Source organism: Arachis ipaensis, chromosome B04 (assembly GCF_000816755.2).
Source record: "Arachis ipaensis cultivar K30076 chromosome B04, Araip1.1, whole genome shotgun sequence".
Lineage (NCBI taxonomy): Eukaryota > Viridiplantae > Streptophyta > Magnoliopsida > Fabales > Fabaceae > Arachis > Arachis ipaensis.
Genome location: NC_029788.2, coordinates 80474442 through 80487612, shown reverse-complemented (window position 1 = coordinate 80487612; position 13171 = coordinate 80474442).

The following is a 13171-nucleotide window of genomic DNA, read 5'->3' as shown; positions in this document are numbered from 1 at the left end:
AAAAAGAAAAAGATTTTGAAAAAGATAAGATTTTTTTTTTAAAATTGAAAATTTGATTTGACTCATAAAAACAACTAGATTTTAAAAATTTTTGAAAAAGTCAAATCTAATTTTCGAAATTTTAAGAGAGAAAAAGGGGAAGATATTTTTGTGATTTTTGAATTTTTATGATGAGAGAGAAAAACAAGAAAAATGATGCAATGCATGAAAGCTATGGACCAAAACAATGAATGCATGCAAGAATGCTATGAATGTCAAGATGAACACCAAGAACACTATGAAGATCATGATGAACATCAAGAACACATTTTTGAAAAATTTTTAATGCAAGGAAAACATGCAAGACACCAAACTTAGAAATCTTTAATGCTTAGGCACTAAGAATTCAAGAATGCATATGAAAAACAAGAAAAGACACAAAACATGCAAATGCAAAGATCAAACAAGAAGACTTACCAAGAACAACTTGAAGATCATGAAGAACACTATGAATGCATGAAAATTTTCGAAAAATACAAGATACACATGCAATTGACACCAAACTTATAACATGACACATGACTCAAACAAGAAACAAAAAATATTTTTTTGATTTTTATGATTTTATGATTTTTTGTATTTTCTTTTTAAATTTTTTTCGAAAATCATTTTGAAAAAGAAAAATAAAGATTCCAAAATTTTTAATATGAATTCCAGGAATCTTATGCTCTTTAGTCTAAAGCTCCAATCAAAGGGTCAGGCATGGCTTAATAGCCAGCCAAGCTTTAGTATGTAACTCAGACATGACACGTCTAACATGCCCTACAGTCGTGGCTTTACAGCCAACCAGGCTTCAACATGCTTTATGAAACACTAGAATTCATTCTTAAAAATTCTGAAGAAAAATATATTTTTTGAAAACATTTTTATTTTTATTTTTTTATTTTTTTTCGAAAACTGATGAGAAATTTTTGAAAGATTTTTAAAAAATTTTTGAAAATAAAATAAAAAGAAAATTACCTAATCTGAGCAACAAGATGAACCGTCAGTTGTTCAAACTCGAACAATCCCCGGCAACGGCGCCAAAAACTTGGTGGACGAAATTGTGATTACACTTTGATTATGTAAAATTCATTGCTCTTTCTTTCCCTGGCAATGGCACCAAAAACATGATGCCAATACCATGGTTCACAACTTCGCACAACTAACCAGCAAGTACACTGGGTTGTCCAAGTAATACCTTACGTGAGTAAGGGTCGAATCCCACAGAGATTGTTGGTATGAAGCAAGCTATGGTCACCTTGTAAATCTCAGTCAGGCGGATATAAAATAGTAATGGGGTTTTCAAAATTAATTAATAAAATAAGGATAGAAATACTTATGTAAATCATTGGTGAGAATTTCAAATAAGCGTATGGAGATGCATTCGTTCCTCTGAACCTCTGCTTTCCTGCTATCTTCATCCAATCAATCTTACTCCTTTCTATGGCTGGCTTTATGTAAGGATGTCACCGGTGCCAATGGCTACTTTCGATCTCTCTCGGGAAAATGGTCCAAATGCTCTGTCACAGCACGGATAATCGTCTGGAGGCATCACCCTTGTCGTTGGTTGCATCCTATTCCTCTCTGTGAAAATGGTCCGATGCGCTGTCACTGCATGGCTAATCATCTTGGAGGTTCTCGATAATACTGGAATAGGATTTACTATCCTTTTGCGTCTGTCACTACGCCCAGCACTCACGAGTTTTGAGTTCGTCACAGTCATTTAATCCCAGAGTCCTACTCGGAATACCACGGACAAGGTTTAGACTTTTTGGACTCTCATGAATGCCGCCATCAATCTAGCTTATACCACGAAGATTCTGATTAAGAGATCTAAGAGATACTCATTCAATCTAATGTAGAATGGAAGTGGTTGTCAGGCACGCGTTCATAGGGAATGATGATGATTGTCACGTTCATCACATTCAGGTTGAAGTGCGGATGAATATCTTAGAAGCGAAATAAGATGAATTGAATAGAAAACAGTAGTACTTTGCATTAATATTTGAGGAACAACAGAGCTCCACACCTTAATCTATGGAGTGCAGAAACTCTACTGTTGAAAATACATAAGTGAAAGGTCCAGGCATGGCCGAATGGCCAGCTCCTCTGATCTAAGAACCAGGCATCCAAAGATGATTCCAAAGATTCAAAGATGTCTAATACAATAGTAAAAAGTCCTATTTATAATAAACTAGCCACTAGGGTTTACAGAAGTAAGTAATTGATGCATAAATCCACTTCCGGGGCCCACTTGGTGTGTGCTTGGGCTGAGCTTGAATGTTACATGTGTAGAGGTCATTCCTGGAGTTGAACACCAGTTTTGGTGCCAGTTTGGACGTTGAACTCCACTTTGCAACTTGTTTCTGGCGCTGGACGCCAGAATTGGGCAGAGAGCTGGCGTTGAACGCCAGTTTGCATCGTCTAAACGTGAACAAAGTATGGACTATTATACATTGCTGGAAAGCCCTGGATGTCTACTTTCCAACACAATTGGAAGCGCGCCATTTTGAGTTCTGTAGCTCCAGAAAATGCATTTTGAGTGCAGGGAAGTCAGAATCCAACAACATCAGCAGTCCTTCTTCAACCTCTGAATCTGATTTTTGCTCAAGTCCCTCAATTTCAGCCAGAAAATACCTGAAATCACAGAAAAACACACAAACTCATAGTAAAGTCCAGAAATGTGAATTTAACATAAAAACTAATGAAAACATCCCTAAAAGTAACTAGATCCTACTAAAAACATACTAAAAACAATGCCAAAAAGTGTATAAATTATCCGCTCATCAGGCATCTCAGGGATTTCATGGTGAGGAATTTCCTCATGTTCTTGTTGAGGTCCATGATCTCTTGTTTGCTCCATCCTTTTCTTAGTGATGGGCTTATCCTCATCAATGAGAATGTCTCCCTCTATGTCAATCCCAGCCGAATTGCATAGATGGCAAATAAGGTGAGGAAAGGCTAACCTTGCCAAAGTGGAGGACTTGTCAGCCACCTTGTAGAGTTCTTGAGGTATAATCTCATGAACCTCCACTTCCTCCCCAATCATGATACTATGGATCATGATGGCCCGGTCTACAGTAACTTCAGACCGGTTGCTAGTAGGAATGATTGAGCGTTGAATGAACTCCAACCATCCTCTAGCTACAGGCTTAAGGTCCAGTCTTCTCAATTGAACCAGCTTGCCTCTTGAGTCAACCTTCCATTGAGCTCCTTCTACACATATGTTCATGAGGACTTGGTCCAACCTTTGATCAAAGTTGACCCTTCTAGTGTAGGGGCGTGCGTTTTCTTCCATCATTGGCAAGTTGAACGCCAGCCTTACATTTTCTGGACTGAAATCTAATTATTTCCCCCGAACCATGGTAATCCAATGCTTTGGATTCGGGTTCACACTTTAATCATGGTTCCTAGTGATCCATGCATTTGTATAGAACTCTTGAACCATTAGGATCCCGACTTGTTGAATGGGGTTGGTGAGAACTTCCCAACCTCTTCTTTGGATCTCAAGTCGGATCTCCGGATACTCATTCTTTTTGAGCTTGAAAGGAACCTCAGGGATCACTTTCTTCTTGGCCACAACTTCATAGAAGTGGTCTTGATGGACCTTTGAGATGAATCTCTCCATCTCCCATGACTCAGAGGTGGAAGCAATTGCCTTCCCTTTCCTCTTTCTTGAGCTTTCTTTGGTCTTAGGTGCCATTAATGGTTATGGAAAAATAAAAAGCAATGCTTTTTACCATACCAAACTTAAAATGTTTACTCGTCCCCGAGAAAAAGAAGAAAGAAAAAAGGAGAAGAAGAAGAAAAATGGAGTAGAGGGAGAGAGGTGTGTATTCGGCCAAGGGGAAGAAGAAAGGGTTGTGTTGTGTGAAAATGAAGAAAGAAAGAGGGGTTTATATAGGAGTGGGGGAAGGTTTAGGGTTCGGCCATTAGGGTTGGGTTTGGGAAGGAAAAGAGTTTGAATTTTGGAGGTAGCTGGGGTTTATGGGGAAGGGTGGATGGATGTGAGTGGTGAAGATATGATGGGGAAGAGTGAGTGAGGTGATTGGTGAAGGGTATTTGGGGAAGAGAGTTATGAAAAGGGGTGAAGAGGAGAGAAGAAGAGGCGGGGTAGGTGGGGATCCTGTGGGGTCCACAGATCCAGTGGGTCAAGTACTTAACATCCCTGCTCCAATTACGCACCAGCTTGGTGCTTGTTTCTGGCATTTAAATGCCAGAATGCTCCTCCTCCAGGGTGTACTATTTTTAATGCTGTTTTTCATTCTGTTTTTGATTTTTTAGTAGTTTTTGTGACTCCACATGATCATCAACCTAATAAAACACGAAATAACAAAAAGAAAATAAAATAGATATGATTAAATAACATTGGGTTGCCTCCCAACAAGCGTTTCTTTAATGTCAATAGCTTGACAGTGAGCTCTCATGGAGCCTCACAGATGTTCAGAGCATTGTTGGAACCTCCCAACACCAAACTTAGAGTTTGATTGTGGGGGCTTTGGTTGACTCTGCAGTGAGAGAAGCTTTTCATGCTTCCTCTCCAGGTTACAGAAGGAGATCCTTGGGTTTTAAACACAAGGTTGTCCTCATTTAGTTGCAGCACCAACTCTCCTCTGTCTACATCAATCACAGTTCTTGCTGTGGCTAGGAAGGGTCTTCCAAGGATGATGGATTCATCCTCATCCTTCCTAGTGTCTAGGATTATGAAATCAACAGGGATGTAAAGGCCTTCAACCTTTATTAACACGTCCTTTACTTGGCCATAAGCCTATTTTTTTGAGTTGTCTGCCATCTCTAATGAGATTCTGGCAGCTTGCACCTCAAAGATTCCTAGTTTCTCCATTACAGAGAGTGGCATTAAGTTTATTCATGACCCCAGATCACACAGAGCCTTCTCAAAGGTCAATGTGCCTATGTTACAGGGAATTAGGAATTTACCAGGATCCTGTTTCTTTTGAGGTAATTTCTGCCTATCCAATGCATTCAGTTCATTGGTGAGCAAGAGAGGTTCATCTTCTCAAGTCTTATTACCAAATAATTTGGCATTTAACTTCATGATTGCACCAAGGTACTTAGCAACTTGCTCTTCAGTAATGTCTTCATCCTCTTCAGAGGATGAATATTCATCAGAGCTCATGAAGGACAGAAGGAGGTTCAATGGAATCTCAATGGTCTCTAGATGAGCCTCAGATTCCTTTGGTTCCTCAAAGAAAAACTCCTTATTGGTCAGTGAACGTCCCAAGAGGTCTTCCTCACTAGGATTCATGTCCTCCTCCTCCTCTTTAGGTTCGGCCATACCATGTAAGGCTATGGCCTTGCACTCTCTTTTTGGATTTTCTTCTGTATTGCTTGGGAGAGTACTAGGAGGGGTTTCAGTGACCCTTTTACTCAGCTGGCCCACTTGTGCCTCCGAATTTCTAATGGAGGACCTTGTTTCATTTATGAAACTTAAAGTGGCCTTAGATAGATCAGAGACTATATTTGTTAAGCTAGATGGATTCTGCTTAGAATTCTCTGTCTGTTGCTAAGTGGATGATGGAAAAGGCTTAGTATTGCTAAACCTGTTTCTTCCACCATTATTAAAGCCTTGTTGAGGCTTTTGTTGATCCTTCCATGAGAAATTTGGATGATTTATCCATGAGGGATTATAGGTGTTTCCATAGGGTTCACCCATGTAATTCACCTCTGCTATTGCAGGGTTCTCAGGATCATAAGCTTCTTCTTCAGAAGATGCCTCTTGAGTATTGTTGGATGCAGCTTGCATTCCATTCAGACTCTGAGAAATCATATTGACTTGCTGAGTCAATATTTTGTTCTGAGCCAATATGGCATTTAGAGCATCAATTTCAAGAACTCCCTTCCTTTAAGGCGTCCCATTACTTACAGGATTCCTCTCAGAAGTGTACATAAACTAGTTATTTGCAACCATGTCAATGAGTTCCTGAGCTTCTGCAGGCGTTTTCTTTAGGTGAATAGATCCACCTGTAGAATGGTCCAATGACATCTTTGATAATTCAGACAGACCATCATAGAATATATCCAGGATGGTCCATTCTGAAAGCATGTCAGAATGACACTTTTTGGTCAGTTGCTTATATCTCTCCCAAGCTTAATAGAGGGATTCACCTTCTTTCTGTCTGAAGGTTTGAACATCCACTCTAAGCTTACTAAGCTTTTGAGGAGGAAAGAACTTGGCTAAGAAAGTCGTGACTAGCTTATCCCAAGAGTTCAGGCTATCCTTAGGTTGAGAGTCCAACCATATTCTAGCTCTGTCTCTTACAGCAAACGGGAAAAACATATACCTGTAGACCTCGGGATCAACCCCATTGGTCTTAACAGTATCACAGATCTGCAAGAATTTAGTTAAAAACTGAAAAGGATCTTCTGATGGAAGTCCATGAAACTTGCAATTCTGTTGCATCAGAGAAACTAATTGAGGCTTTAGCTCAAAATTGTTTGCTCCAATGGCAGGGATTGAGATGCTTCTTCCATGTAAATTGGAATTTGGTCTAGTAAAGTCACCAAGTATCTTCCTTGTATTATTATTATTTTCGGCCATGTCTCCTTCTTTTTCGAAAATTTTTGTCAGATTTTCTCCAGAGAGTTGTGCTTTAGCTTCCCTTAGCTTCCTCTTCAGAGTCCTTTCAGGTTCAGGATCAGCTTCAACAAGAATATTCTTATCTTTGTTCCTGCTCATATGAAAAAGAAGAGAACACAAAAGAAAATATGGAATCGTCTTTGTCACAGTGTAGAGATTCCTTATGTAAGTATAAGAAGAGAAGAGTAGCAAAAGAAAAAGATAAGAATCCAAACACAGGGGAGAGGAGTGGGTTCGAATTTTTGAGTGAAAGAGGGATGTTAGTAGATAAATAAATAAATAGAAGGGGATGAGAGATAAGAGAATTCGAAAATTAAATAAAATAAAATAAAAATATTTTGTTTTTAATTTAAAATCAAAGTTAGAATTCAAAAATTAGAAAGAAAAATGACACTAATTTAAATTGAAATTTAAAACAATTAGTTAATTAAAATTGAATTTTGAAAAAGAGGGAAGAGATTTTCGAAAATTAGAAAGAGAGAGTTAGTTAGGTAGTTTTGAAAAAGATAAGAATCAAACAAAAAGTTAAGTGGTTAATTGAAAAAGATTTGAAAATCAAATTTTGAAAAGATAGGAAGTTAGAAAAGATTTTGAAATTAATTTTGAAAAAGATGTGATTGAAATTTATTTTGAAAAAGATTTGAAAAAGAAATTTAAAAAGTTTTGATTTTGAAAATTAAAGTTGATTACTTGACTAACAAGAAACAAAAAGATAGTATTTTAAAATATAAAGATTGAACCTTTCTTACTAGGCAAGTAACAAACTTAAAATTTTTGAATCAATCACATTAATTGTTAGCATTAATTTCAAAAATATGAAATAGAAATAAGAAAAAGATTTTGAAAATAAATTTTGAAATTTTTGAAAATATTAAGAAGAAAATTGAAAAAGATTTGATTTTTGAAAAAGATTTGAAAAAGATAGAATTTTTAAATTGAAAATTTGACTTGACTCATAAGAAACAACTAAATTTTAAAAAGTTTTGAAAAAGTCAACTCAAATTTTTGAAAATTTATGAGTGAAAAAGGGAAAGATATTTTTTTATTTTTGAATTTTTAATAAAGAGAGAGAAAAATATCAAAAAGACTCAATGCATGAAAATTTTGGATCAAAACAAATGATGCATGCAAGAACACTATGAATGTCAAGATGAACACCAAGAACACTTTGAATGTCATGATGAACACCAAGAACTTATTTTTGAAAATTTTGAAGAAAAGAAGAACATGCTAGACACCAAACTTAGAAATTTTTAGTTTTTAGATACTATGAATGCAAGAATGCATATGAAAAATAAGATGCAACACACAACAAGAAAATATGAAGATCAAACAAGAGGATTCATCAAGAACAACTTGAAGATCATGAAGAATGCAATGCATGAATTTTCGAAAAATGCAAGAAAGAGATAAACATGCAATTGACACCAAACTTAAAAATTGACTCTAGACTCAAATAAGAAACATCAAATTTTTGGTTTTTATGATTTTATAAAAAATTTTTGTATATTTTTCAAAAATTATTTTGAAAAGGAAAATAAGGATTTCAAAATTTTTATTAGGAATTCCAGGAATCTTGCAATGTTAGTCTAAAATTCCGGTCCAGGAATTAGACATGGCTTACTAGCCAGCCAAGCTTTCAGTTAAAGCTCCAATCGAAAATACTAGACATGGCCAATGGCCAGCCAAGCTTCAGCATACATATCAGACATATAACAGTTGATACTTCATTCAACTTGCTTCTGTGCTGATGAGTGGAAGCCTCGGTCCAAAAGAATTTAGACATGGCTTTACAGCCAGCCAGGCTTCAACATATTTCATGAAACTCTAGAATTCATTCTTAAAAATTCTGAAGAACATAGAATAATTTATTTTTTTTTTTGAAAAATTTTTTTTGAGAATAAAAATAAAAATGATAAAAACAAAAAGCTTAAAATTAAAATAAAATTACCTAATCTGAGCAACAAGATAAACTGTCAGTTGTCCAAACTCGAACAATCCCCAGCAACGGTGCAAAAAACTTGGTGCACGAAATTGCGATCATCAAAACAATGGCGCAAAAGACTTGGTGCTCTCAAACGTGAATCACACTTTGTCACAACTTCGCATAACTAACCAGCAAGTGCACTGGGTCATCTAAGTAATAAACCTTATGTGAGTAAGGGTCGATCCCACGGAGATTGTCGGCTTGAAGCAAGTTATGGTCACCTTGTAAATCTCAGTCAGGCAGATTCAAATGGTTATGGTGAATTGATAATAAAAATATAAATAAAATATAAATTAGGATAGAGATACTTATGTAATTCATTGGTGAGAATTTTAGATAAGCGTATAGAGATGCTTTTGTTCCTCCTGAACCTCTGCTTTCCTGCTGTCTTCATCTAATCATTCCTACTCCCTTCCATGGCAAGCTTATGCAGGGCATCACCGTTGTCAATGGCTACATCCCGTCCTCTCAGTGAAAATGGTCCAAAATGCGCTATCACCGCACGGCTATTCATCTGTCGGTTCTCGATCATACTGGAATAGGATTCAGTCATCCTTTTGCATCTGTCACTACGCCCAGCACTCGTGAGTTTGAAGCTCGTCATAGCCATCCCTTCCCAGATCCTACTCGGAACACCACAGACAAGGTTTAGACTTTCCGGATCTCAAGAATGGCTGCCAATAATTCTAGCCTATATCACGAAGACTCTGATCTCATGGAATGGAAGGCTCGGTTGTCAGGTGAGGCAACCATGCGTCATGAACCAGAAGGCTAAGAGATATGCACTTAAGCGATTGCAAGTAGAACGGAGGTGATTGTCAGGCACGCGTTCATGGGTGAGAATGATGATGAGTGTCATGAATCATCACCTTCCTCAGGTTGAAGAACAAGTGTATATCTTAGATAAGAAATAGGCTTGAGTTGAACAGAAAAATAATAGTACTTTGCATTAATTCATGAGGAACAGCAGAGCTCCACACCTTAATCTATGGTGTGTAGAAACTCTATCATTGAAAATATATAAGAACAAGGTCTAGGCATGGCCGAGAAGGCAGCCTCCATGATCTCAGAACTAAACGTCCAAAGATGTTCCAAAAGATCCAAATACAATAGTAAAAAGTCCTATTTATGCTAAACTAGTTACTAGGGTTATAGAGATAAGTAAATAATGCAGAAATCTACTTCCGGGGCCCACTTGGTGTGGGCTTGGGCTGAGCATTGAAGCTTTCACGTGGAGAGGTCTTTCTTGGAGTTAAACGCCAGTTTATAACCTGTTTCTAGCGTTTAACTCCACTTTGCAACCTGTTTCTGGCGTTTGACTCCAGAATAGGGCAGGGAGCTGGTGTTGAATGCCAGTTTGCGTCATATAAACTCAGGTAAAGTATGGACTATTATATATTTCTGGAAAGCTCTGGATGTCTGCTTTCCAACTCAATTGAGAGCGCATCATTTGGAGTTCTGTAGCTCCAGAAAATTCACTTTGAGTGTAGGGAGGCCAGAATCCAACAGCATCTGCAGTCCTTCTTCAACTTCTGAATTTGATTTTTGCTCAAGTCCCTCAATTTCAGCCAGAAAATACCTGAAATCACAGAAAACACACAAAGTCATAGTAAAGTCCAGAAATGTAATTTTTATTTAAAAACTAATAAAGATATACGGAAAACTAATTAAATCATAGTAAAAACTATGTTAAAACAATGCCAAAAAGCGTATAAATTATCCGCTCATCACTCCTCTCAACCCGTCTTCTGTCTCTCTCTGATATTGATCTTAAGCATATTCTCTTCCTTTCTGGTAATACTCCTGTAGCTTTTTCAACTTCTCAAGGTAATTTTAAATGGTATTTTGACTCTAGTTGCTTTAATCACATGTCTCATTTGCATAATCTTTTATCGTCTTTGTCTACCACTAAAACTACACCTTCTGTCAATACTGCTAACGGTTTCCTCTTGCATGTGACACACAAGAGTTCTATCTCCTAGTCAACTCTTAATCTCCCTAATACTTATTATATTCCAAAATTGAGCTTCAATCTTATTTTTGTTGGTCAACTTGTTGATCTTGATTTTGATGTCACTTTTTTCCTTTCTAGTTGTCATGTATAGGATTGTCGGACGGGACAAATCATCGGGACTGAACGTAAGGTAGGACGGTTGTTTGAACTCGAGAATCTTCATAATCCTCCTATGCCAAATCCCTATGCTGGTTCTTCTCCATCTACCCTTCTCTTGTGGCATCACTGTCTTGCCCACAACTCCTTAGAAAAATTGCGTTCTCTTGTGTCTCAGAATATTTTGGGTTAGGTTAAAAATGAGTCTTTTGATTTCATTTCTTGTCAAACAGCCAAACAACCTATTTTATTTTTTCACAATAATTCATCTCTTGCTTGCTCTCTTTTTGATCTTATCCACTCTCATGTTTGGGACCCCACTCCCACCGCTTCTATGGGAGAAGCTCGATACTTTGTCGTTTTCATTGGTGATTATTCACGCTTTACTTGGGTTTATTTGATGACTAATCGCCATGAGCTACCTAAGATTTATATTAACTTTGCCATTATGATTAAAACTCACTTTTCTAAGGTCATTAAGATTTTTCGATGCGATAATGCTATGGAATACTGTAATTCAAAACTTTTAACCTTTCTTGCATAATAGGATACTTTATCTGAGTTTTCTTGCCCTGGTACGTCTCAACAAAATGGACGGGCTGAACGCAAACACCGTCACATTCTTGACTCTGTTCGTGCAATGCTTCTTTCTTCTTCGTGTTCTGAGCGTACTTGGGGTGAAGCTATTCTTACTACTGTTCATGTTATCAATAGACTTCCTTCTTTTGTCCATGGTAATATTACTCCCTTTGAGCATCACTCTCCAGATTACAGTTCTCTTCGAGTTTTTGGTTGTGTCTATTTTGTCCTTCTTTAGCCTCATGAACATAGTAAACTTGAACCTCGGGCTTGCATGTGTTTTTTCCTTGGTTATGGCACTGAACATAAGGGTTATTGTTGTTGGGATCCTCTCTTTAGACGTATTCGTATATCTCGTCATGTTGTATTCTGGGAGCATCACATGTTTTCTCAGTTCTCCTCCTTTGAGTCCATTCCTCCTACTCAGTCACCTTTTTCACTAATCCTAATGTTGATCTTTTTTCTAGTGATGATTCTACAGGTTCTATCTTGAGTCAACATCTACAACCTCCTACTCTTCTCCCTTCTCCATCTCTCGATGATTTCAGACCGAACGATGATCCTGCTCCTACCGTCATGCCTCCTCCTTCTACTCATTCTTCTAGGATAAGAAATCCACCTCCTCATCTTCTTGAATATCATTATTTTTCTACTATTCTTCATCAACATGAACCTACGTCATTCAGAGAAGCCTCCATAGATCCAAATTGGCAGCAAACAATGCAGAAAGAAATCCATGCACTTGAAAAAGTACACACTTGGAATTTGGTTGATTCTCCTTCTGATAAGGAAGTTGTGGGTAGTAGATGGGTATACAAGATAAAGACTCACTCTTATGGTTCTATTGACCATTATAAGGCATGATTGGTTGCTCAAAGTTGTATACAAAAGTATGATATTGACTATGAAGAGACTTTTGCTCCTGCTGCACATCTCACATCAGTTCGAGTTTTCTTTGCCATTGCTGCGGTAACAAAATGGTTTCTCAGTCTGATGAACGTGAAGAATGCATTTTTTAATGAAGATTTGAAAAAAAATGTCTATATGAAACCACCTCCCGGTTATCCTTGTCCTTTTAGCAAAGTCTGTCTCCTTCGCAAGGCACTTTATGGTCTTAAGCAAGCTCCTTGTGAATGGTTTAACAAGTTCAACACCACTATATGCACATGCTCTCTTTATTCATAAAAGCGAACGTGGAGTTGTTCTTATAATTTTGTATGTTGATGACATGATCGTTACTGGAGATGATATTGATGGTATCTCTGATCTCAAAGCCTCCCTTCACCTTATTTTGGAGATGAAAGATCTTGGTTCTCTCAGTTATTTTCTTCAGAATTTTGGAATGTGGTTTGAATCTTGAAGGTTGTGATTTTGATCGAGGAAGAAGAAGAAGCGTCTTTCATAATGGTGAGTGAGCGCACTATGAAAAGTGTTGAGTAGCGCGTGTTAACACACTCGTATGGGTGAGCGTGCTTTTTGTTGGTCTTAACCTAACTTGTATCACTTGTAAGCCAAAAAGACTTGTATATTTAGCAGGCCTGAAAAGTTTTTCATAAACTATTAGAAAACTTTATTATAAATTATGAGTAATTAATTATTCACTAATCTAATAAAAATATTTTCCATGAATAAAATATAAGTGACTAATTATTAACCAATCTTATACAATGTATTTTTCATTAATAAAAATTCCACAAATGATACTCGTCTAATTTAATCACTTTGTTTTAAAGAAAAACATATTTGATATGCATTTTTATTTGCTTGATATATTCATATGTGATATTCATTACTATCTATCAACCTGCATACATTACAATGAGAATAATTAATTAATTTTTTATCAATAATATTAATAGGCAAAAATTGAATACTT